The following is a 27491-nucleotide window of genomic DNA, read 5'->3' on the forward strand; positions in this document are numbered from 1 at the left end:
GTACAAATTTTCAGCATTTTTGCATAAAAGTATACAGATACATTTTGAAAGGTTGTAATTAAGGATTTGTGGGTACATAGACAAATAAATATGCATATATGTAAAAATAATGTAGGAAAAGATGCTATTAATTTGAGGGGATAGGAGAGAAAATGGAAGGGGCTGCAGGGAGGAAAGGATGATGTGATACAGTTCTATTTTAATTAAAATATATATATTTTTTTGAACATCACACAGTCTGTGAGTTGTTACTGGGGTGTTCAGAGCTTTCTAGGGTAAGTATCCCATTATCAGTTTCTGCATATTATGTCTGGTCTTTTGTGACTGGGTTATCTCACTCAGGAAGGTATTCTCTAGATGCATCCATTTTCTTAATAATTTCATTAAGTCATTGTTTCTGATAGCTGAGTAGTACTCCATTGTGTAAATGTACCACAAATTTGGTATCCATTCATCAACTGAAGGACATATGGGTTCTTTCCTGCTTCTAGCTATTATCAATAGAGCTCCAATGAACATTGTGGTGCATGTATCTTTGTTGTATGTTGGAGTGTCTCTGGGGTAAATACCCAGAAGTGGAATAAATGGGTCTTCAGATAATACTATGTCTTTTTCTGAGGAACAGACAGACTGATTTCCAGAGTGGTTGTATCAGTTTACAACCCCACCAACAGTGGAGAAGTGTTCCACTTTTTCCACATCCTTGCCAGCATCTGTTGTCATCTGAGTTTTGGATCTTGGCCAATCTGACTGGTGTGAGGTGGAATTTCAGGGTTGTTTTGATTTGCATTTCTCTGATGGCTAAGGATTTTGCTCACTTCCTTAGATGTTTCTCAGCCATTCGATATTCCTAAATTGAGAATATTTGTTTAAGTCTATAATCCATTTTTTAGTGGGTTGTCTGATTCTCTGGTGTCTAGTTTTTTGAATTCTTTGAATACCTTTGATATTAGGCCTCTATCTGATGTGGTGTTGGTAAAGATCTTTTCCCACTATGTAGGCTGCCATTTTGTTTTCTTGACAGTATCCTTAGCCTTACAGAAACTTAGCAATCTCATTAAGTCCAATTTGTCAATCTTTACCTTAGAGCATGAGCCAATTGAGGTCTGTTCAGGAAATTGTCTCCTGTGCCTATGTGTTCTAAGGTTTTCCCTACTATCTCATCTAATAGTTTCAGTGTACCTGGTTTATTGTGGAGATCTTTGATCCACTTACACTTGAGCTTTGTACAAGGAGATAAGAAAGGGTCTATTTTCATTCTTCAGCATGCTGAGTACCAGTTGGAACAACACCAATTGTTTAATAGGCTCTCCATTTACCATTGAATGTTTACAGCACCTTTGTCAAAAATCAGGTGACCATATAGGTGAAGGCTCATTTCTGGATCTTCTACTCTATTCCATTGATCCTTGTGCCTATTACTGAACCAGTACCTTGCAGTTTCAGCACAGTTGCCTTGTAATATAGTTTGAAGTCAAGGATAGTAATTCCCACAGTTGTTTTCTTGTAGTTGAGTATGTATTTCACTATTCTTGGTCCCTGATATTACAGATAAATTGCACAATGCTCTTTCCAACTCAAAGAAGATCTGGGTTGGAATTTTGACTGGGATTGCAGTGAATTTGTAGATTGCTTTTCGTAAGATTGCCATTTTTAAAATGTTGATCATTCCAATCAATGAGCATGGAGGATCTTTCCATTTTTTGATATCTTCCTCAATTTCCTTCATAGTAGGTTTGAAGTTCTTGTCATACAGGTCCTTCACTTGCTTAGATAGACTCACACCAAGGTATTTCATGGTTTTTGTGACTATTGTGAAGAGTAACTTGTACTTTATTTCTTTCTCCACATGTGTGTCCTTTGAATATAGGAAGGCTACTGATTTGTTTGAGTTAATTTTATATCCAGCCACTTTGCTGAACTTGTTTTCAGCTGTAAGAATTCTCTGATGGAATTTTTGAGGTGGCTTAAGTACACTATCATGTCATCTGCAAATAGTTATGTTTTTACTTCTTCCTTTCTAATTTGTATCAGATTGATTTCCATTTGCTGTGTAATTGCTCTGGCCAGGACTTCCAGTATTATGGTGAATAGGTTAGTGGAGAGTGGGAAGCCTTGTCCAATCCCTGATTTTAGTGGGATTGCTTCAAGTTTCCCACTGTTAAGTTTGATGTTGGCTGTTGGTTTGATGTATATTGCTTTTATTATGATTGGTATTGGCCTTGGATTCCTGTTCTTTTCAAGACTTTTAACATGAAGGTTTGTTGGATATTGTGAAATGCCTTATCAGCATCTACTGTGATGACCATGTGTTACTTTTCTTTGAGTTTGTTTATATGGTAGATTACATTGATGGATTTCCTTATATTTAACAATCCTTGCATCCCAGGTGTGAAGCCTACTTGATAATGGTGAATGATCATTTTGATGTGTTCTTGGATTCGGTTTGCAAGGATTTTGTTGAGTATTTTTGCATCAATGTTAATAAGTGAGATTGGTCTGAAGTTCTCCTTCCTTGTAGGGTCTTTGTGTGCTTTAGGAATGAGGGTTATTGTAGCCTCAAAAACAAGTTAGGAAGTGTTCCAACTGATTTTATTTTGTGGAATAGTTTGGTGAGTATTGGTACTGTGTCATCAATAAATGTCTGAAAAAACTCTGCACTGAACCCATCTGGACCTGGGCTTTATTTGGTTGGGAGGCTTTTGATGACTGCTTCTATTTGTTTAGATATTATGGGATTATTTAGAATGTTTACCTTGTCCTGCTATATCTTTGGTATCTTGTATCTGTTTAGGAAGTCATCCTTTTCCTCCAGATTTTCCACCATTGTTGAGTATAGGCTTTTGTAGTAGGATCTGATGATTTCCTGAGTTTCTCAGTTTCAGTCATTATTTCAGGACTTTACTTTCTATTTTTGTTAATTTGGATATTCTCACTTTGCCCTCTAGTTAGTCTGTATAAGGGATGTTCAATATTGTTAATTTATTCAAAGAACCAGCTCTTGTGTCGTGTGCCCATGTCCGCCGGCCAAAACAGGCATGCAACAACAAGATTCTTCTGTGGACAACCTTTATTGTACAGCACTCTTAGCAGGGGACTTCCTGAGCAGGAAACTTCTCTCTGAGCAGGCGATCTCTCTAGGTGCTTGCCTTGTGGGATCTCCCTGGACAGGTTTGGTCTTCTCATTGTGTCCTGGATCTTCTGCACATTTTAGGTTAGGAGCTTTTTGGTTTTTGCATCTTCTCTGGCTGTTTTGTCTATGTTTTCAATGTTGTCTTTGGCCCCGAAGATTCCATCTTCCATCTCTTGTAGTCTGTAGGAAATGCTTGCATCTGTGTCTCCTGATTTCCTTTTTAGTATTTCTACCTTTAGGTTTGTCTCTTTTAGTATTTTCTTTATTGTGTCCATTTTTGTTTTAAATTCCTTTTTCCATTCCTTCATCTCTTTGGTTCTGTTTTCTTCTAGTTCTTTGAGTTTTTGAGTGTTTTTCTTGTTTCATTTTTTAAAGCTTCTATTTCTTTATGCTTTACCTCCTGTTCTTGTTTAAGGATCTCTATCATCATCTTGAGGTAGCGTTTCATGTTGGTGTCTTTTTTTTCTGGAATATTTGAGATTCCGGTGTTTGTTGTGATGGGAGAGCTGGGGTCTAGTGTTGCCAGGTTTTCTTGGTTTTCCTGAGGTATGTTCTTTCGCTTTCCTCTTACCATCTTGTTGTCAGTGATTGTTTCTTTCCTTTCCCTTGTACCTGGCCTGTGTTCCTGGATCTCAGATCTTCTTGGTGGAGGATGGTCTGAGCGTCTGTTTTGCACCTCAAAAGCAGCCGACTGCGAACAGAGGGCCCAATGCTGGGTTCTTGGGTCCTGGATCAAGCTGGGCAGGAGCACAGTTTCTACGTGCTTCCCTGAGATCTCTCTTCCCCCTGGGTAATCTGAACCCTTTCTCACCCAGTTCTAAAAAGTTCTGTGTCTCTGGGTCTCCACTCTTCCTTGTGGCAGATGGTCTGAATGCCTGTTATGCACCCCAGAAACCGCGGGCTGGGAACAGAGGGTCTGATGCCAGATTCCTGTGTCCCTGGATCATGATGGGCATGTGTGCACTTTCTGCATGCTCTGCTGAGATCTCTGTTCCCTGGGTAGTTGGATCCTGTTCTCTTCTCGTCTCACCAGTCTTGTGTCTCTGGGTCTCTGAATTAGCAATTTTAAAACTCTCTCTCAAATTTGTAGAATATCTTAAAACAATGTAAGAGTATATCTGCATACTTTCTTTCTTTTACTTTTTCATAAGAGCCAGTTAGTGATATAATAATTCATTTTTTAAATTTTCCTATCACTGTGTTACTTAAAATTTCTGTAGTTTTTTGTTTATTCCATGCATGAGGAAAAGGATTATGCCAGTGCTCTCATACTGTGTTTCTATTATATTATGTTGGTTATCAAAATAAGTAATACAAATGAATCTAGGTTGCCTCAAAAATCTCAGTAATGTTTCAATATTTTTTTTATCTTACTCTTGACTGCATTCAGGGTTTGACCACATCTCTTCATTATAATCATATGGTAGATAGAAGCCAAATACACCATGAAAGTTTAGAAAACATGTTCTTAAAATATGACATATTTACTCATCAATGTTGCCAATATTCTGCATTTGATTTCTAAAAAAATACAATTAATAGCTTATTAAATATGATAATGATTTAACCTTTTCTCTTCTTTAATTTTTCCTGCTATATTTGTTCTTAAAAGAAATTTTAGAGAAAAGTAGAAAGAAAACAACAACAACAAAAAACGATAAAATGTTTTACTCCTTTTAAAATAAGATTCCACTCAGAATAATGTGCCTCAGTCTCATTTTTTGCATCTTTATCTTTAGATATAATATGTTTTTTGATTGTTAGAGTTTATTACAGAAAATTTTGACTATATTCACCTGTTTTCTCATTGCTAGAACTCTGCCAAGATCCACTTTTTTTCTCACACATCCAACTTTATATTCTATTTTTATATAATCCATGGAATCTAATCTGTGCTGCACATATAACATTGGATATGGGCTCATCCACTGGAACATGGCTGAGCTAACAGTGACTGTACCCTTAAAAAAAACCTGACCATCGCCTCCAAGCTATGAACTATTCATAGCTTCTCAGGTAGCATATGTTAGAGGTTATGGACACATTTTCTTCTCCATAGTAGAAGTTAAATGCTTGATCTTCTCCTCGTCTTCCCTAGACAACAATAGCAGCCTTGTAACATATTAAATAAGTGGTTGACTGCATTTAGCTTTAAGAAATGTAGTAATTATAGAATTATACTGTTGTTTTATTCTCTGAAGTATATTCAGAGATTCATCATACCTTCATCTTGCAGATGAGGTTAGATAATGTAGATGTATCATTAGTAAATGAACACTCAACTGACAATTACTATCTGAACACTGAGAAGTGGTATGTTTTTCATTAACAACTGTTTACTCCACACAGAGATTTCTGTGATGACTTCTGTGAGCTGAAATAATCTATGGGTAGAGAGACAGGAATGGAAAAGGCAGGTTTTACTATGTCCAATTTGCAGAATGATATTTGTATGTTCACCTAAGGGTATTTTGGGCTCTTAAGCAAACTTGAAGTAGTAGAGAAGTGTTTTCTTCTGTGCAGTGTGCCTAATATCCAATAATAAAGGAATTAGTTTTTTCCTTCAGTTATTCAGTGATAAGTTTCAAATACTGAAAACTTTATTATCTATTCAATGTCTATTTTAAGTTATGGGCCAACTCTACAAGATATAAAATGATTTATTTAATGCCTGCAAAGAATGTGTTTTACTGTCACTAAGAAATAATGTATACAATATTGAGCATTTTTAAACATTTTTATACATTTCCCCAAGAAATTTATGGTATGAAGACATAAAACACTGTTTTCTCTATTTATACATTCTTAATGCCCTGTGAAATAAAGAAAAGGGGTCATACTATTTTTGTGTGTGGTTCTTCTAAGGTTGAAATTAAATCAGAGCCTACATAATTCTCTCCACAATCTGGCAAATCTTTAGCTGCTTATAGAAATTATTTATCTATAAAATAAAAAAAACAAACAAAAACAAACAAACAAACAAACAAAAAAAAACAAAAAACTTGATTTCTGGAAAGTGGTTGCCAAAAGGCAATAAATAGTTCAATGAACAATGCTCACCTGACTGTTAACTGAAATCATTGGTTAGTTTGAAGGACTACTGTATAGACAATTAGGCAAGCATTCTACAATGCCCTCCTTTGTTAACTAGGTTTGAGATATTCTGTTGGACAGAAAATTGATAAGCATGGTAAATATGCTCCAGGTACCTAATTAGCTCAGCTAGTACAATTACAGGTGTTCAATATCCAGTTAAAATTAGAGGTGCTTTCAATGCTATCCAAAGACTAGAAACCAGAAGAAACACTGGAGAGTTCACATGGCTGGTCATTTGAAAAAAAAAAAAAAAGAAAGAAAGAAAGAAAGAAAAATAAAACTGATTTTTTTAAATCTTTTCTTGTGCTGTAAGAAACTCAATTTAGGAAAGAAAGGCAGCAGATGAAACCTTCCCAGGTTTTGCTGTTTTGAGCATTAGAAAGGGATTTAAGAGGACATCTTCTAGATTCTTTAAAAGAATCTAAAAAAAAAAAATCCCTTTAAATAAAGCACATCACCCCCCCCCCTCCAACACAGTTTTTTTTTCCTTCAGTGCCTCTCACCATGCTACAGTATTAATCAGCAGGCTTCAATAGTGTGTATTTCATTTTACAGAATGCTAGGAAATTTCTACAAGTACAAACATGCAGTGGCTTTTCCATTCAATTTATCATTCTTTCTGGAATAGTTTTTCTTTTAAAGCATTTTACTAATTCTTATATAAAATCTTATTATTCAACTCATCTTTTTATTGAACTGATACCTTTGAAGAAGTGGCTTTTGCTAGTGGATGATGATAATATGATTTTAAATATTGAAATATCTGAAAGATACTGATCTATTATAAAAATCTCAAATGTAAATACAGAATATCTAAAAAAAGAAAAAAGAAAACAATGAAAGAATTTTTATATTAAGATAAATTTTAAAGTCTCACTGAGACCATAAACAAGTCTTTAGTTTGATCCTTATCATTTCATAGTTGTTAGTTTTATGACCTTGGAGATTTAGAGACTAAATTTTCCATTCTATATTAAGAGGAATAAACATTTGAAACACTGTGGGTGTATGCATGTGTTTAGCCATATCCATATATATAGCATAAAGAGAACTACTCACAATACTCTACAAAAAGACTCTACAGTTTCTTCTTTTTGTATATTATTATTATTAATTATCATTATTATTATTATCTTTAAACTTTTTTTGACATTCCAGTCATTCTCTCTTGTTCTGTTCTCCAACAGTTCCATATCCTATTCTTCCTCCCCATCCTCAAGAGGATGTTCTCACACCCATGCACACCACACCTGCTATGTACTCAGGGACCCAGTTCCATCTTAAACTTAACACATTGATTCACACAGGCTTAGCAGCAACCTAAACATTTTTGCAACTCATGACTCTTAAGTTTCAATAGAGTCAAGAGACTTGAAAGTTTTTGTAATTTATGTGCTTAAAGTATAGATCTGAGCCTTTCAGTGAAACTGAACCATTCTTGACACATATGCTAATTTTTCATTGATTATACTTATATTTCTCGCAAAAGCGAGGTTGACACTATTGAATATCATGCAAAGCAGCAGCACCAATTTCTTAGCTTCTGCAGTAGGGAGAGGGCAGTAAATTTTACCAGGAGGGGGCATGATTGATGTCTGAGGTGCTTAACAGAAGTGCAGTAGTAAATTTCACCAATTTAGTTGTCATTTGCCAGCCTCCTACAACCTTGGTACATGCTAGGCTTCCTCCTCTATGGCTTAAAAGGCCTAACATTTATTAGCTGAACATTATGCAGAGTTGTTGCCATTAATTACTTTGATAGTAAATCTGGATAACAATACTCAGCTTTAAAATAAATTAAAAGTTGTGGCTGCTTTTATTCTGGAGGCTGACTTGGCTTTAAGCTTTGGAGGGGAAGCAACAAACTTCTAAACAAAATAATCTATTACCAAAGCAAAGCAAAAGTGCTAAAATGCTATTTAAGAAATCAATTCAATAATTTAGACAGGGAAAAGAACTTAATTTTTAAAATAAAGCAAAATAATTGATTGTACACTAACTCCACCTTATAAGTGCAACTTGCTCATTTTTATAAAATATTAATAATCTCTAGAGACAAAATAAAGCAATGCAGGCATTGTGTCGGCATTTGTTTCATAAATTGTTGCTCTTTCAAAAATACCACCAAGTTCGTTTGCTGTAATTGCTATGTTAAGACAAGAGTTTTCACTTTGGCCTTTAAGAACTTTAATTCTGGATGTAAAACAAATGGAAAATAGATGTGTCTAAAGGAGTACATATCAGTCTGAGAGCTGACAGGCTTTTTTTTTTTTTTCATCTTTTTTTTTTCTGAAGAGGACATTAATAATTCATGAAAGAAAGAAAATCCTCTCATCCATGGGCATTTTGGTCTCAGAGGTGTAAACTGAGGTGTAAGAAAAAGTACTATATTCTATGTAAACTTATGTAACTACCAGCTTCCTGCTGATCTGGTAACTGCAGCCTTGTAGAAGAAAAGTTTGGTTGTAGGCAAAGCAAAGCCCCACAGGCAAATGGCTTGTTTGGAAAATAGAGACACCACTTTTAAAAGAGTTTTCACATGGAAGGAGAAATGATGCACAAAAGGGGCAAGAGAATCCTGCCACTCATAGAACCATGGACTTTTCTGAACCACACCAAAGTTATAAACATCACATTTATTTTTTTTTTTACTATTTCATTTGCATTGCCCTTTTTTGCATAAAACTGTATGAATTTATTTTTGTCAATATTTGATTATTTTTAAATGTTTAATAGTATGCATTGACTACTAGTTGCAGTGAACATAAAGTACATGTAAAGCAAAATGTAAAATGGAAATAGTCAAAGTTTTGTTGGTGTATAAAGATTAAACATAATGATTTTTGAAAACCAAAAATTGCCACAAGGCTATAATCTTAGCTCTTGAATTTTTATTGATTTAATGTCTAGGTGCACCACACTCTGTGAGGGTGTTATACACTTAATTTTTTTTCTAAGAAGAACTGAGGCTTTCACTTTTTGGCCTTTCCTTATTTTTTTTTTTAATTTTCTTTTTTTTTTCTTTTTTTTTTTAGCTTCATATGAATGATCTGTGAGTGATTTTTTTGGGTATTTAGATCTTTCTGGGGCTACTATCCAATTGTCGGTGATTTCATATTATGTCTGTTGTTTTGTGACTGGGATTTGTGACTGGGTTATCTCATTCAGGAGGATATTCTTTGGATACACCCATTTTCCTAGAAATTTCATAAAGTTATTGTTTCTGATAGGTTAATAATAATCCACTATGTAAATATACCACAAGTTTTTTATCCATTCATCTACTGAAAAACATTTGGATTCTTTTCAGTTTCTGGTTACTATAAATAAGGCTGTTATGAGTCTGGTGGAGCATATGTCCTTGTTGTATGTTGGAGCATCATTAGGGTATATGCCTAGAAGCAGAATTACTGGGTCTTCAGGTACTACTATGTCTAATTTTCTGAAGAACAGCAAGATGTGATTTCAAGAGTGGTTGTACCAGCTCACAACCCCACCAAAAGTGGAGAAGTGTTTCTCTTCACATCTTTGTCAACAAATGCTGTCATCTGAGATTTTGATCTTAGTCATTCTGACTGGTATTAGGTAGACTTTGAGGGTTGTTTTGATTTGTTTTCCCTGCTGACAAGCGATATTGAGCATTTTATGGTGCTTCTCAGATATTCAATACTCCTCCATTGCCCTCTTTTTTTTTTAATTTATTTTTTTTTAATTTATTTTTTTTATTTGTTTAAAAAAAAAACAAATTTATTTTTTAAAAAAAACAAAGATAAATGTACAGATTTTAAACATGTTTTCATAAAAGTATATGAATACATTTTTGTCAGTACTTGATTTTTTTTTAAATGGTTTGATAGTATGCACGAAAATCTTAGAATTACAATGAGCATAAAGTAAATGTGAAACAAGATGTAAGCTGGAGATAGTCAAAATTTTCTTGGTGTATAAAGATTAAGCATAACCATTTATCAATTTCTTTCCTTTTCTTTTTTTTTTTTTATTTTTTTGGCCTTTGTTTATCTTGAACTTTATAAATTCTGTGAGTTGTTTCTGGGGTGTTTCGAGCTTTCTGGGGTTAATATCTAATTATCATTCACTGCATGTTGTGTCTGATCTTTTGTGACTGGGTAACCTCACTCAGGATATTATTCACTAGATGCATCCAATTTCTAAACAATTTCATAAAGTCATTGTTTCTGATAGCTGAGTTGTACTCCATCGTGAAAATATACCACAATTTTTGTAACTATTCATCTACTGAAGGACTTCTGGGTTGTTTCCAGCTTCTGGCTACTATGAATAGGGTTGCTGTGAACATTGTGGTTCATGTATCTTTGTTGTATGTTGGAGCTTCTCTGGGGTATATTACCAGAAGTGGAATAACTGGGTCTTCAAGTAGGACTATGTTCAATTTTCTGAGGAAACACCAGACTGTTTCCAGAGTGGTTGTACTAGTTTACAACCACACCAACAGTGGAGAAGTGTTCCTATTTCTCCATATCCTTGCCAGCATCTGCTGTCTTCTGAATTTTTGATCTTAGCCACTCTGTCTGATGTAAGATAGAATCACAGGGTTGTTTATATTTGCATTTTCATAATTTAAAATGATGTCTAGCACTTCCTTAGATGCTTCTAAGCCATTGGATATTTCTCAACTGGGATCTTTTTGTTTAGCTCTGTACCCCATTTTTTCATAGGGTTGTTTGATACTCTGGTGTGTAATTTCCTGACTTCTTTGTATAGCTTGGATATTAGGCCTCTATCAAATGTGGGATTTTTAAAGATCCTTTTCCAATCTGTTGGCTGCCATTTGGTTTTCTTGACAGTGTCCTTAGCCTTACAGAAAGTAAGCAATCTTATTCAATCGCATTTGTCGATATTTGATTTTATAGTAGAAGCCATTATTGTTCTGTTCAGGAAAATTTTTCTAGTGCCTATGTGTCCTAAGGTTTTTCATAGTTTTTCTTCTAATAGTTTAAGTGTACCTGGTTTAATGTGGAGATTGTTGGTCCACTTGCACTTGAGCTTTGTATAAGGAGATTAGAAAGTGTCTATTTTCATTCTTTTGCATGCTGAGTGCCAGCTTCAAAAACACAATTCATTGAACAGGCTGTATTTTTTCCAATGAATATTTACAGCTCCTTTGTAAAATATCAAGTGACCATATAAGTGAGGGCTCATTTCTGGATCTTCTATTCTATTTCATTGATCCATGTGACTATTTCTGTACCAGTACCATGCAGTTTTTAGAACAATTGCCTTGTAATATAGAATGAGGTCAGGGATGGTGATTCTCTCAGATTTTTTTTTTTTTTTTTTGGTGTTGTTGAGGTTTGATTTTGCTATTTTAGGTCTTTTAATATTCCATATGAAATTGCACATTGCTCTTTCCGACTCAATGAAGAACTGGGTTGGAATATTGATAGGAATATTATTGAATCTGTAGATTGCTTTTGGTAAGATAGCCACTTTTACAATGTTGATCCTTCCAATCTCTGATCATGGGAGATCTTTCCATTTTCTGAGTTCTTGCTGAATTTCCTTCTTTGGAGATTTGAAGTCCTTGTTATACAGGTCCTACGCTTGCTTAGTTAGAGTCACAACAATTATTTCAGATTGTTTTTGACTATTGTGCAAGATATGTTTTCTTTAATTTTTTTCTCCACATGTTTGTCCTTTGAGTAGAAAAAGGCTACTGATTTGTTTCAGTTAATTTTATATCCAGCCACTTTGCTGAAGTAGTTTATCAACTGTAGCAGTTTTCTGGTTGAATTTTTGGGGTCGCTTATATACACTATCATGTCATCTGCAAACAGTGATGTTTTTACTACTTCCTTTCTAATTTGTAATCCTTTGATTTCTTTTTCTCCAGCCAGGACTTCCAGTACTATGTTGAATAGATAGAGGGAGAATGGGCAGTATTTTCTAGTCCCTGATTTTAGTTGGATTGCTTCAAGTTTCTCAACTTTAATGTTGGCTATTGGTCTGCTGTATATTGCTCTTAGTACGTTTAGTTTTGGGCCTTTAATTACTGTTCTTTACAGGACTTTTAACATTAAGGGGTGTTGAATTTTGTCATATGCTTTCTCAGAATCTAGTGAGATGAGCATGTGGTTTTTTTTTTTCTTTTAGTTTGTTTATATGGTGGATTACTTTGATGGATTTCTGTATATTAAACCATTCCTTCATCCCAGGGATGAAGCCTAATTCATCATGGTAAATGATCATTTTGATGTTATCTTGGATTCAGTTTGCAAGGAATTTGTAGAGTATTTTTGCATGAATGTTAAGTAATATCGGTCTGAAGATCTCTCGGTGTAGGGTCTTATGTGGTTTACTAATGAGAGTTATTGTGTCCTCAAAAAATCAGTTAGGTAGTGTTCCATCTGACTGTATTTTGTGGGATAGTTTGGAGAGTATTGTATTAGGTCGTCAATAAATATATGACAGTATTCTGGACTGAACCCATCTGAAACTGAACATTTGTTCATCGGGAGGCTTTTGATAACTGCTTCTATTTCTTTAGCTGTTATGAGATTATTTAGATTGTTTACCTGGTTCTGGTTTAACTATAATATATGGTATCTCTCTCATAATTCATCCATTTCCTCCAGATTTTGTTGAGTATATGCTTTTGTTGTAGGTTTTGATGATTTCTTGAATTTCCTCAATTTCAGTTGTTATGTCTCCACAATCATTTTTGATTTTCTTAATTTGGTTACTCTCTCTTTGCCCTCTCATTACTCTGGGTAAGAATATATCAATCCTGTTAATTTTCTCAAACAACCAGCTCTTGGTATTGTTGATTCTTTGAGTGGTTCTTTTCCTTTCTATTTGGTAAATTTCTGCTCTGAGTTTGATTGTTTCTTGCTGTCTACTCCTCTTGGGTGTATCTGCTTCTTTTTGTTCTAGCACTCACAACTGTGATGTCAAGTTGCTAGTGTATGCTCACTCCAGTTCTTATTGGAAGCTCTCAGAGCTATAGCATTTCTCCTCCCTAAGGCTTTCATTGCATCCTATAGGTTTGAGTATGTTGTGTTTTTGTTTTCATTAAATTCTAGAAAATATTTAATTTTATTTATTTCTTCTTTGACCATGCTATCTTTAATAGAACATTGTTTAGTTTTCATGTGCACATGTGCTTTTGTTGTATTTGTTGTTATTAAAGACAAGGATTAGACCATGGTGATTTGATAGAATGCATGGAAGAATTTCAATCTTTTTATATCTATTGAGGCTTATTTTCTGACCAATTATATAGTCAGTTTTGGAGAAGGTGCCATGAGATGCTGAGATGAAGTTGTATTCTTTTCTTTTAGGACTCTGTGTTCTGGAGATGTCTATTAATTCCAATTGATTCATAGCCTCTGCTTCTTTCACAGTGTCATTTTTCAGTTTATGTTTCCATGATCTGTCCATTCATGAGAGTCGGGTGTTGAGGTCTCCCACTTTTATTGTATGGGGTGCAATATAGTTTTTGAGCTTTACTAGGGTTTCTTTTATGAATATGTGTACTCTTGTATTTGGAGTATATATGTTAAGGATTGAGAGTTCCTCCTGAAAAATATTCCCTGTAATGAGTAAAAAGTATCCTTCCCTATCTTTTTTGAAATCCTTTGGTTTAAACATATAAAGGAAGACCATTCAGAGTTATACCGGACTTCTCAACAAATAATATGAATGCTAGAATATCCTGGACAGACATCATACAGACCCTAAGATGACACAAATGTCAGTCCAAGGTTATACACAGCAAATCTCTCAATCACCATAGATGAAGAAATGAAAATATTCTAGGACAAAAATAAATTTACAAATATCTGATCTAAAATAATTTCCAACAAAAAATTATAGATGGAAAACTTAACACAATTATAGAAACTACATCATAGAAAATGCAGGAAAAATCTAAGCAAGAAAACCAAAAAAAGAAAGACACACATAAACCATTCTACCTCTTACAACAAAAATAGCAGGGAACAGCAACCACATTTCTTTAATATCTGTTAACACAAGTGGACTTAATTCCCCAATAAAGAGACATAGACTATAAGACTTGATATAAAAACAGAATCCAGCATTTTGCTGCATACATGAACTTCTTCTCGATACAAAGACATACACTATTTTAGAGTAAAGGCATGTAAAAAAAACTTCCAAGCAAATCGACCCAATAAAAAGCTGGAGTAGCCATTCTAATATCGAATAAAGTAGATTTTCAAAAAAATGTTATGAAAAAAGATGATAAAAGGCACTTTTTACTCAATACAGGGAAATTTTATCAGGAGCAATTCTCAATCTTTAACATATATGATCCAAATACAAGAGTACACATATTCATAAAAAAACCCTCTTAAAGCTCAAAACATACATTGAAACACACACAATAATAGTGGGAGACTTCAACATGCCACTCTCTTCAATGGACAGATCATGGGAACAGAAACTGAACAAGGATGCATTGAAATTAGCAGAGGTTATGAAACAATTGTAATTAATAGACATCTACTGAATATTTCATCCTAAAACAAAAGAATACATTTTCTTCTCAGCACCTCATGAACCATTCTCCAAAAGTGACAATATAGTCAGCCACAAAACAGGCCTCAATATATATAAGAAGACTGATAAACAACCATACATACTATCAAATCACCATAGATTAAGGCTGGTCTTTAATAACAACAAAAACAGCAAAAAGCCCACATACACATGGAAGCTGAAAAATGATCTACTCAACATTAGCATGATCAAAGAAGAAATAAAGAATGAAATTGAGGATTTTCTAGAATTTAATGAAAATAAAAGCATAACATACCCAAACCTATGACATGCAATGAAAGCAGTTCTAAGAGGTAAATTCATAGCTCTGAGCGCCTCCAAAATGAAACTGGAAAGATCATACAATAAAAAAATTACAGCACAGTTGGAAGCTCTAGAACAAAAAGAAGCAGATACACCCAAGAGGAGTAGATGGCAAGAAACAATCAAACTCGAAGCAGAAATTAACCAAATAGAATGGAAAAAGAGCCATTCAAAAAATCAGCAAAGCCAAGAGCTGGTTCTTTGTGAAAATTAACAAGATTGATAAACCCTTATCCTGACTAACTAGATGGCAAAGACAGAGTATCCAAATTAACAAAATCAGAAATGAAAGTGGAGACATAACAACTGAAACTGAGGAAATTCAAGAAATCATGAGTACCTACTACAAAAGGTTATACTTAACAATACTGGAAAATCTGTAGGAAATGAATGAATTTGTAGACAGATACCATATACCAAAGTAAAACAAGGACCATATCAACCATCTAAACAATCTGATAACACCTAAAGAAATAGAAGCAGTCATTAAATAACTCCCAAGAAAAAAACTCCCAGCACAAGATCGATTCTGTATAGAATTTTATCAGATATTTATTGACGAGATAATACCAATACTCTCCTAACTATTCCACAAATTACATTCAAATAGAACATTACCAAGCTCGATTTTCAAAGCCTCAATAACCCTCGTTCATAAACCACACAAAGACCCTAAAAGGAAAGAGAACTTTAGACCAATCTCCTTTATGAACATTGATGCAAAAATACTCAACAAAATCCTTGCAAACTGAATCCATGAACACATCAAAATTATCATTCACCATGATCAAGTAGTATTCATCCCTAAGATGCAGTGATGGTTTAATATAAGAAAATCCATTAACATAATCTACCATATAAACAAACTCAGAAAAAAAACAAAAAACATACACTATATGGTCATCTCAGGAGATGCTGAGAAAGCATTTGACAAAATTCAACAACCATTCATGTTAAAAGTCTTGGGAAGAAGAGGAATCCAAAGCGCATACCTAAACATAATAAAATCAATATACAGCAAACAATAGTCAGCATCAAACTTAATGGTAAGAAACTTGAAGCAATCCCATTAAAATCACAGACTAAATAAGGCCGCCAATGCTCACCCTACCTATTCAACTTAGTACTGGAATTTCTGGCCAGAGCAATTAGATAACAAAAGGAAATCAGAGGTACAAATCTAAAAGGAAGAAGTAAAAATATTACCGTTTGCAGATGAAATGATAGTATATTTAAGTGACCCCAAAAATTCCACCAAAGAACTTTTACAGATAATAAACAACTTCTGCCAAGTGGTGTGATATAAAATTAACTCAAACAAATGAGTAGCTTTCTTCTACTCAAGAATAAACATGCTGAGAAAAAAATTAGGCAAGAGGTACTCTTCATAATACTCAGAAACAATATGAAATACATTTGTGTGACTCTAACTAAGCAAGTGATAGACTTGTATGAGACAAATTACAAATCTCTGAAGAAGGAAATTTCAGAAGATCCAAAAGATGGAAAGATTTCCCATGCACATGGATTGGAAGGATCAACATTGTGAAAATAGCCCTTTTGCCAAAAGCAATCTACAGATTCAATAAAATACACATCAAATTTACAGCTAAATTTTTCATAGAGCTGGAAAGAGCAATTTGAAAATTCATCTGGAATAACAAAAAAAAAAAAAAAAAAAAAAAAAAACAAAAAAAAAAAAAAAAAAAACCCTGAGAATATTTAAATCCACCCTCAACAAATACAAAACGTATGTGGGATTCACCAGCCCTGACCTTTAGCTCTTTTAAAAACCACGTGATACTGGTACAGAGATAGGCTGGTGGATCAATGGAACAGAATAGAAGCTCCCTAAATGAACTAGCACACATATGGTCACTTGATTTTTGACAAAGTAGCTGAAAACATTCAATGGAAAAAGACAGCCTCTTCAAAGAATAGTGTTGGCTCAACTTGCACTCAGCATGTAGAAGAATGAAAATAGACCCTATCTTATCTCCTTGTACAAAGCGCAAGTGCAAGTGGATGATAGATCTCCAAATTAAACCAGGTACCAAAAAAAAAAAAAAAAAAAAAAACTATTCGAAGAGAAAGTAGGGAAAAACTAAAACACATAAGCACAGGGCAAAATTTCCTGCAGAAAACAACAATGGCTTGTGCTCTAAGACCAAGGATCTAGAAATGGGACTTAAGGAGATTCCAAAGTTTCTGTAAGGCTAAGGGCACCGTCAAGAAAACAAAATGGCACTTAACAACTGGGAAAAGATATTTACCAACCTCAAGTCTTATAGAGGCCCAATATCTAATATATACCCAAGAACTCAACAAGTTAGACACCAGAGAATCTAACAATCCTATGAAAAAATGGGTTACAGAGCTAAACAAAAAGTTCTCAATTATGCAATATTGAATGGCTGAGAAGCATCTAAGGAAGTTCTCAACATCCCTAGTCATCAGGGAAATGGACATCAAAACAAGCCTGAGATTCCATCTCACAGCAATCAGAATGTCTATGAGGAAAAACTCAGTTGACAGCAGATGCTGGTGAGGATTCAGTGAAAGAGGAACACTCATCCACTGTTGGTGGGGTTGTAAACTGGTACAACCATTCTGGAAATCAGTCTGGTGGTTTCTCTGAAAATTGGACATAGATCCAGTTATTCCACTTCTGTTCATATAACCCAGAGATATTTCAGCATACAATAAGAACTCTTGCACCATAATGTTCATAGCAGCTCTATTTATAATAGCCAGAAGCTGGAAAGAAACCAGATGTCCTTCAGTAGATGAATGGATACAACAATATTTGATATATTTACACAATGGAGTACTGCTCAAGTATTAGAAATGATAACTTTATGAATTTCTTAGGAAAATGAATTCATATAGAAAATATCAATATGAATGAGGTATCCCAGTCACAAATGAACAGACATAATATTCAGTCACTGATAATTGGACACTAGCCCCAGAATGCCCTGAATACCCCAGAAATATTTCACAGGCCATATGAATCTCAAGAAAAACAAAGGCCAATAAGTGAAATCCTCAGTCCTTCTGAGGAAAAAAAAATAAGTGAATATCACCTCTTCAGAGTGTGGTACACCTGGACCATAAATCATTAATAATCCAAGAGCTAAGAATATAGACTTGTGGCAAATTTTAGTATTTAAAAATCATTATGTTTAATCTATACACACCAAGAAAACTCTGTTTCTATGTTCTGTTCTGTTCTACATGTAATTTAAGCTTTTGGTAACTAGACAGATTTCAATGCATACTATCAAACCTCTAAAAAAATTAAGTATTGACAGAAATATATCCTTATAGTGTTATGCCAAAATTCTTTTAAAAATCTGTACATGTATCTCCCTTTTTAAAATAAAGTTGTAAGAAAAAAATAGAAAATTTTGTAAGTCAAAAATATTGTTCATTTTTTTCACTTCTCCACTGATGGAGTTGTAAACTGATACAACCACTCTGGAAATCAGTCTGGCGATTCCTTAGAAAATTGGGCATAATACTACCTGAAGATCCAGCTATTCCACTTCTGGGCATATGCCCCAGAGACACTCCAATATACAACAAAGATACATGCACCACAATGTTCATAGCAGCTCTATTTATCATAGCCAGAAGCTGTAAAGAACCCAGATGTCCTTCAGTAGATGAATGGATACAAAAATTGTGGTACATTTACACATTGGAGTACTACACAGCCATCAGAATCAATGACTTAACCAAATTCTTAAGAAAATGGTTGCATCTAGAGAATATCATCCTGAGTGAGATAACCCAGTCACAAAAGAACAGATATAATATGCAGTCACTGATATTGGGATGCTAACCCCAGAGGCTCAGACTGCCCCAGAAACAACTCACAGACTGTGTGAAGTTCAAGAAAAAAAAACAATACAAAACAAAAAAAAACAACAACAAAAATAATGGTTATGCTCAATCCTTACACACCAAGAAAACATTGACTAATTCTGGGTTACCTCCTGTTTTACATGTACTTTTTGCTCATTGTAACTAGTAAGACCTTAATGCAGATTATCAAACCTTAAAAAATAAAAAAAAAGCCAAGCACTGACACAATTGTATTTGTATACATTTATGCAGAAATGTTTAATTTTTTTCTGTTATCTTTGTTTTTTAAAATAAAGTTAAAAAATATTGTTCATTTTTTAAGTTGTGAAGTCATATTTTACTTCTGCCTCAAACATGAATCTTATATATGTGTCTGAGTTACTTGGTATCAAATAAACCAAACACCACCAACAGTTAAAGGATTCTCTACAGCAGTCCTGATGGAACTCACTGACCCTTCTCTTTTATTTATATACAAATTTATAGTATAATTTCTCTATGTATTGAAAACTTACTTCCATAAATAATAAGATATATTATATTCTATTTCATTTGGAATGTCAGTTCTTTCCCACCATTTTAATTCTTAGTCTAAATAGTGCTAAAATTATGGTCTTAATACTGATGAGTACTGGGTTTTTAGCCACTTTCACTATTCATTGGTCATTAGCTTTGCTCTGTCTTAAATTTTTAAAGACCAATTTCACTAATTTGTTTACTCTTTAAAAGTCAGTTTGTTTTCACTGTATTTTGTAATGAAGATTTATTCTCTCAATTAGTACTGAACATTTTTCCAGGATCTCAGATATATTTTGTTTAGTTTATGATACATTATCATATGCTAATTAAGTTCACAATGAAATATGCTAATGGATCAACTCACACATGTTCTTAGTTTAACTTAATGGCCTACAAATAATTTATTTTTTCCACTTGGTATTTTAGTTGGTAGTATTATTTTTATAATCTTAGGTAGGGTGATCCACCATTATTTTCTTCTACTTCAGTGAATATTACCTCTAAATATTACCATGCTGGGCACAGGGCTTGAACTACTGTTTTGGGGACCACACAAGCAATGAGTTTCTCATACTATGTGGGACTGTGCTCTTTTCTTCATTTAGTTATAAACTACATTTGCTTGTCCAAGTTTAAAATACATAAAAGTCAACCCACTGCGGATGGTGCTCCACCTTGGCAGGTGGTCCTGACTTCTGTAAGTAAGCAGACTAAGCAAGCTACAGGGTAGAAGAAGAAAACAAGCAAGCAGCACTCACCTTTGATTTAAGCATCAGGGTCTGCCTTCAGGTTCCTGCCCTGCTTTTATTTTCTGTGCTGATTTACTTTGTTGATTAACAGTGCTACAGAAGTGTAAGCCAAATAAGCCTTTGTTTCCCCAAGTTTTTTTGGATATGGTGCTTTCATCACAGCAATAGTAACCCTAAAAAAAAGACAGCAGTCCACACTAAATCCCTTTGGATATTTGAAGGATTCAGATATATCAAGCTTTGTGAGCAGTGTAGAGCTATATTGTAAATCTTTCCTTGCTTAACAATCCAGAGTTGTGTTGAAATAAACAGAGTGCAACTGCAGCAGAATATTTTGATCCATATGATCATTTCTGCTTCTCTTTTGTAAAATATTTTCAGCCCACACAGTGGCTCAGTTTATACACGCAGATGCTACCTAAGTGTTTTTGTAAGCCCAATTTTTCCTCCAATGCTCAGCTCCTTTTTGGTTTCCAAATTAAAATCCCTTCCAGACCAATTTGTACTCAATAAAAAACACCCTGAAAACATAAATAAAAGTAATAGTATATGGATTTAATAGATTATATTTAAAAATATGTATATATAAATAATTACAAGTTGAATAGCTATTAATAAAAAGGAAACTATGAATTTGGTGGCAAAAAAAGAAGGCATAAGTGGGAGAAGTGTCAATTACAAGAAAAATCAAACTGTCATTTGCTCAGTTAAAAGTAGCTCATTTCTCAGCTTTGTCGGGGTAGTTGAAGAGTTCACTTCCAGCTCCTAGGTTCTGACCTCTGCTAATACACTGAACTGTCTGGGAATTACATCCATTCAAAGCTCAGCCTTGAGGTAAGCACTGTTGCTGTCTGTCAATCTATGACCTGTGGGAAACCCTCAGAAGCTCACAGACACCATGAATTATTAAATGTGTAATGGTTGAGCTGTTAACTGCAGGGTTATTTTTCATGTAGCATAAAAAACTAACATAAAGTGTGTTTAAAAATGAGTTAGATAATAACTCAGTTATTTTCATTTTGCTTTTCCATTATGATGGTTGATAATGAAAGAATTTTTAATTTTGTGTTCTAACTGGAAGTAGATTCTGTTTTGAGAGTTGAAAAGAATTAATAAATTGATTTTTGAAGTTATACCTTACAGAATAATGACATTACCAGTTCAAGGGCCATCTGCAAAATGAGACTTCACTGCTTATATTTCATAATATAGACAACCAGATGTTAAGCAGAGGGTGGCATTCAGCTCCCTATAATTATAGTTTTAATGACTAGTGAAAGTTATTTATTACAGAGATAACTTTTTTTTTTGTCACAGTTTAGTGACAGGCCATTACAAGAAGCTGTCAGATTTTAAAATGATTGCATAAATATTCAATTAAGTATAAAGTATAAATTTCAAGCAGCCGCTAACATAAAAAGAACCATAATGTCAAGATTGTAGATGATCTGGGAATAGCAGAGATCCAGGGACACAGGCCTGGTGAACTGCACTGCGAGTAGCCTGGGCACAGAGAGGTCTGGGTCGAGCACACAGAAACCACGAGCCCCCCAATGGGTTCAGGGGAGCAGGAACTCTGCCTTAGGGACTCAGTTTTCAACAAGAGGTCCAATTCATGCAGACCGACCACTCAGGCCATTTGCCACCAGGAATAGCAGAGATCCAGAGACGCAGGCCTGGTGAGAATGCACTCAAGTAGCCACTGCACAGAGAGGTCTGGGCCGAGCCATCAGAAAGTATGACCACCCGATTGGTTGAGGGGAGCAAGAACTCTCTCTGTTTTTAGGTTCTCAGTTTCCACGTGGAGGGCCCCTGTCTTCTGACCAATGACCAGGGCATTTGCCACTGGGAACAGCAGAGGTCAAGGGACACAGGACAGGTACACAGGAGAGATGGGAACCATTCACTGACAACAAGACCACTTATAATCACAAACAAAAAGATGGCAAAAGGAAAGCAAAAGATCTTACCCAATGGAAACCAAGACAACCCAGCAACATCAGAACCCAGTTCTCACATCATAGCAAAGAACATGATGCCAAACACTCCAGAAAAAGAAGACTCAAAGCTGAATCATACCTCAAGATGATGATAGAGAACTTTAAACAAGAACGGGAGCAAAAGCATAAAGGAATAGAAGTTTTTAAAGAGAAAACATGAAAAACGCTCAAAGAAATCAAAGAAATAGAGGAAAACAGAATGAAAGATATGAAGGAATTTAAAAAGAAAATGAAAATGGAAATGGAAACAATAAAGAAAACACTAAAAAAGACAACCATGGAGGTAGAAAAACAAACAAACAAAAAAAAAAAAAAAAAAAAGGGGGGGGGGAGAGAGAGAGAAAGAAACCAGGAGTCACAGATGCATTCATTTCCAACAGACAAAAAGAGATTGAAGAGAGAATTTCAGGGGCTGAAGACAACATTTAAAACATAGAAAAAACAGTCAGAGAAGATGCAAAAGCCAAAATGATTCAAAACTAAAATGTTCAGAAGATCCAGGACACAATGAGAAGACCAAACATAAGGATGATAGGAATCGAGGGTGAAGAATATCAGCAAAGAGGCACAGAATATATCTTCAACAAAATCGTAGAAGAAAACTTTCTTACCCTTAAGAATGAGATCACCATGAGCATAAAAGAAGCCTATAGAACTCCAAATAGGTTGGACCAGAAAAGAAATACCTCCCGACACATAATAGTAAAAACACCAAGTGCCCAAAGCAAAGAAAGAATACTAAAAGCAGTAAGGGAAAAAGGTCAGGTAACATATAAAGGCAGACCAATCAGAATCACACCTGCTTTCTCAACAGAGACTATGAAAGAAGATCCTGGACAGACACCATGCAGACCCTACGAGAACACAAGTGTTAGCCAAAGCTACTGTACCCAGGAAAAATATCAATCACCATAAATGGAGAGACTATATATTCTAGGACAAAACAAAATTTACAAATATCTGACCACAAAACCAACACTACAACAAATTATATGTGGAAAACCTAAACAAGGAGGGAAACTACGTCCTTGTAAAAACAAGAAAATACCTAAGCAAGAAAACCAAAAGAACAAAAACATACAGGCACATTTCTACCTCTAAAAGTAAAAATATCAGGAAACAGCAACCATTATTCCTTGAGATTTGTTAACATAAATGGACTCAATTTGCCAATAAAAAGACATTGGCTATTAGACTGCATGCATAAACAGAATACAGTATTTAGTTGCATACAGGAAACTAATCTGAGAAACAAATTAATATACAAGCTCAGAGTAAAAGGTTGGGGAAAAAGAAAAAATCTGCCAAGCAAATGGCGCAAAGAAACAACCTGGAGTAGCCATTCTAATATCAAATAAAGTAGACATTAAAATAAAATTTGTCAAACAAAATAAGGAAGGACACGTTTTACTCATTACAGGAAAAATTTGTCAGTACAAACTCTCAATCTTTAACCTACATGCTACAATTAGAAGAGTAACAATATTCATAAAAGAAACCCTGCGAAAGCTCAAAAAATACATTGCACTACACACAATAATAGTAGGAGACCTACATACCCCACTCTCATCAATGTACAAATCATGGAAAAAGAAATTCAACAAATGGTGCTGGTCCAACTGGCACTCAGCATGCAAAAGAATGAAAATAGACCCTTTCTTATCTCCTTGTACAAAGCTCAAGTGTAAGTGGATCAAAGATCTCCACATTAAACCAGATACACTGAAACTATTAGATGAGAAATTAGGGAAAACTTTAGAACACATAGGCACAGGAAAACATTTTCTGAAGAAAACACCAATGGCTCAAGCTCTAAGGTCAAAGATTAACAAATGGGACTGAATGAGATTGCAAAGTTTCTGTAAGGCTAAGGACATTGTCAAGAAAACAAAACGGCAGCCAACAGAATGGGAAAAGATTTTAACCAACTCCACATCAGATAGAGGCCTAATATCCACGGTTTATAAAGAACTCAAAAAGCTAGACAGCAGAAAATCAAACAATCCTATTGAAAAATGGGGTACAGATCTAAACAAAATATTCTCAATTGAGGAATATCGAATGGCTGAGAAACATCTGAGGAAGTGCTCCACACCCTTAGCCATCAGGGAATGGCAAATCAAAACAACCCTGAAATTCCACCTCACACCAGTCAGATTGGCCATGATCCAAAACTCAGATGACAGCAGATGCTGGCTAGGTTGTGGAGAAAGAGGAACACTTCTCCACTGTTGGTTGGGTTGTAAACTGATATAACCACTCTGGAAATCAGTCTGGCCATACTTCAGAAAATTGGACATAGTACTACCTGAAGACCCAGCTATTCCACTTCTGGGCATATACCCCAGAGACAATTTAATATACAACAAAGATACATGCACCACAATGTTCATAGCAGCTCCATTTATAATAGCCAGAAGCTGGAAAGAACCCAGATGTCCTTCAGTAGATGAATGGATACAAAAATTGTGGTACATATACACAATGGAATACTACTCAGCTACCAGAAACAATGACTTAACCAAATTCTTAAGAAAATGGCTGCATCTAGAGAATATCATCCTGAGTGAGATAAACCAGTCACAAAAGAACAGACATGATATTCAGTCACTGATAGTGGGATGCTAACTTCAGAGTCTCGCACTGCCCTAGAAACAACACACAGAGTGTGTGAAGTCCAAGAAAAAAAAGTTGAATTAGTAGACCTTTAATAATTTTGGTCATAAAAAAAAAGAAAATGGACAAGAACACACTGAAACTAGAAGAGGTTATTAACGAATTGCAATTAATAGACACCTTTAGAAAAATTCATCCTAAAACAAAAAAATACAATTTTATCTCAGCACCTCACAGTACCTTCTTCAAAATAGACTATATAATATGTCACAAATAAAGCCTAAATGGATATAACAAGATTGAAATACTCCCATTCATCCTATCAGTCACCATAGTCTAAGGGTGATATTTAAGAACAACAAAGACAACAAAAAGCCCATAAACACATTGAAATTAAACAATGCTCTATTAAGCAATAGCATGGTCAAAGAAGAAATAGAGAAAGAAATTAAGTATTTTCTAGGATTTAATTAAAATCAAAGCACAACATATCCAAACTTATGGGATTCAATGAAAACAGCACTGAGAGGAAAACTCATAGCTCTGAGTGCTTCCAAAAAGAAACTAGAAAGAATACACACTAACAACTTGACAGCACAGTTAAAACCTCTAGAACAGAAGGAAGCAGATACAAAAAAGAGGAGTAGACAGCAAGAAATTATCAAACTCAGACAGCAACTGACCAAATAGAAAGAAAGAGAACTATTCAAAGAATCAATAAAACCAAGAACTGGTTCTTTGAGAAAATTAAGAAGATTGTTAAACCCTTAGGTAGACTAACTAAAGGACAAAGAGAGCATATCCAAATTAATAAAATCAGAAAGGAAATCATACACATAACTACTGAAACTGAGGAAATTCAAGAAATCCTCAGATTCTTCTACAAAAGCCTATACTCAACAAAGCTGGAAAATCTGGAAGAATTGGATGAATTCCTAGACAGATACCAGATACTAAATTTAAACCAGGAACAGGTAAACCATTTAAATAATCACATAACACCTAAAGAAATAGAAGGAGTCATCAAAAGAATACCAAACAAACAAAAAAAAAAAAAAAAATCCCAGGTCTAGATGGGTATAGTGCAGAATTCTATCAGACATTTATTGACAACCTAATAACAATCCTCTCCAAACTATCCCACAAAAGAGTTTCAGATGCAACACTATCTAACTCATTATTTGAGGTCACCATAACCCTCATTCCTAAACCACACAAAGACCATAAAAAGAAGAACATCAGACCAATCTCACTTATGAACACTGATACAAAAATACTCATCGAAATACTTGCATCCAGAATCCACGAAAAAATCATTCACCATATTCAAGTAGGCTTCATCCCTGTGAATGAAAAAACAAAAAACAAAAAACAAAAAAAAAAATACATTTTAATCTCACTAGATGCTTAGAAAGCATTTGACAAAATTCAACACACCTTCATGTTAAATGTATTGGAAAGAACAGAAATCCAAGGCCCATAACTAACCATAATAAAAGAAATATACGGCAAACCAATAGCCAACATCAAACTTAAAGGTAAGAATTTTAAAGCAATGCCACTAAATTCAGGGAGTAGGCAATGAAGCCCACTCTCAGCCTATTTATTCAATATAGTAGAGGAATTCCTGGCCTGAGCAATTAGACAGCTAAAGGAAATGAAATAGATACAAATTTGAAAGGAAAAGGTAAAAATATCACTGTTTGCAAGTGATACAATAGTGTATATATGTGACCCCAAAATTCCACGATAGAACTTCTACAGCTGATAAACAAGTTCAGGAAAGTAGATGGATATAAAATCAACTCAAACAAATCAGTAGCCTTCCTCTAATCAAAGGACAAACATGTAGAGAAAGAAATTATGGAAAAGATACACTTCACAATAGTCACAAACATTATGAAATAACTTGGTGTGACTCAAACTAAGCAAGTGAAGGAACTATATGATAAGAACTTCAAACCTATGAAGAAGGTAATCGAGGAAGATCTCAGAAAATGGAAAGATCTCCCATGCGCATGGACTGGAAGGGTCATCATTATAAAAATGGCCATCTTACCAAAAGCAATGTATATATTCAATGCAATCCCTATCAAAATTCCAAATAAATTCTTTATAGAGTTGGAAAGAGCAATGTGCAATTTCATCTGAAATAGCAAAAGACCTAGAAGAGTGAAATCCATCCTCAGCAACAAGAAAATATCTGCGGGAAACATCATCCATGACCTCTATCAATATTACAAGGCAATTGTGTTTAAAACTGCATGGTACCAATACAGAGATAAGAACATGGATCAATGGATAAAATAGAAAATCCAGAAATGTGCCCTCATATATATGGTCACTTGATTTTTAACAAAGGTGCTATAAACTTTCAAGAGAGCCTGTTCAACAAATTGTGTTGCCTCAACTGGCACTCAGCATACAGAAGAATGAAAATAAACCTTTCTTATCTCCTTGTACAAAGCTCAAATGCAAGAATATCAAATATCTCTACATAAAACCAGGTACACTGAAACTATTAGAAGGGAAAGTAATGAAAATCTTAGAACAATTAGTCACAGGAGAAAATTTTCTGAACAGAACGACAATGGCTTGTGCTCTATGGTCAAATATTGACAACTGGGACTTAGTAAGATTGCA

Source organism: Micromys minutus (genome assembly GCF_963924665.1).
Source record: "Micromys minutus genome assembly, chromosome: 1".
Taxonomy (NCBI): Eukaryota; Metazoa; Chordata; class Mammalia; order Rodentia; family Muridae; genus Micromys; species Micromys minutus.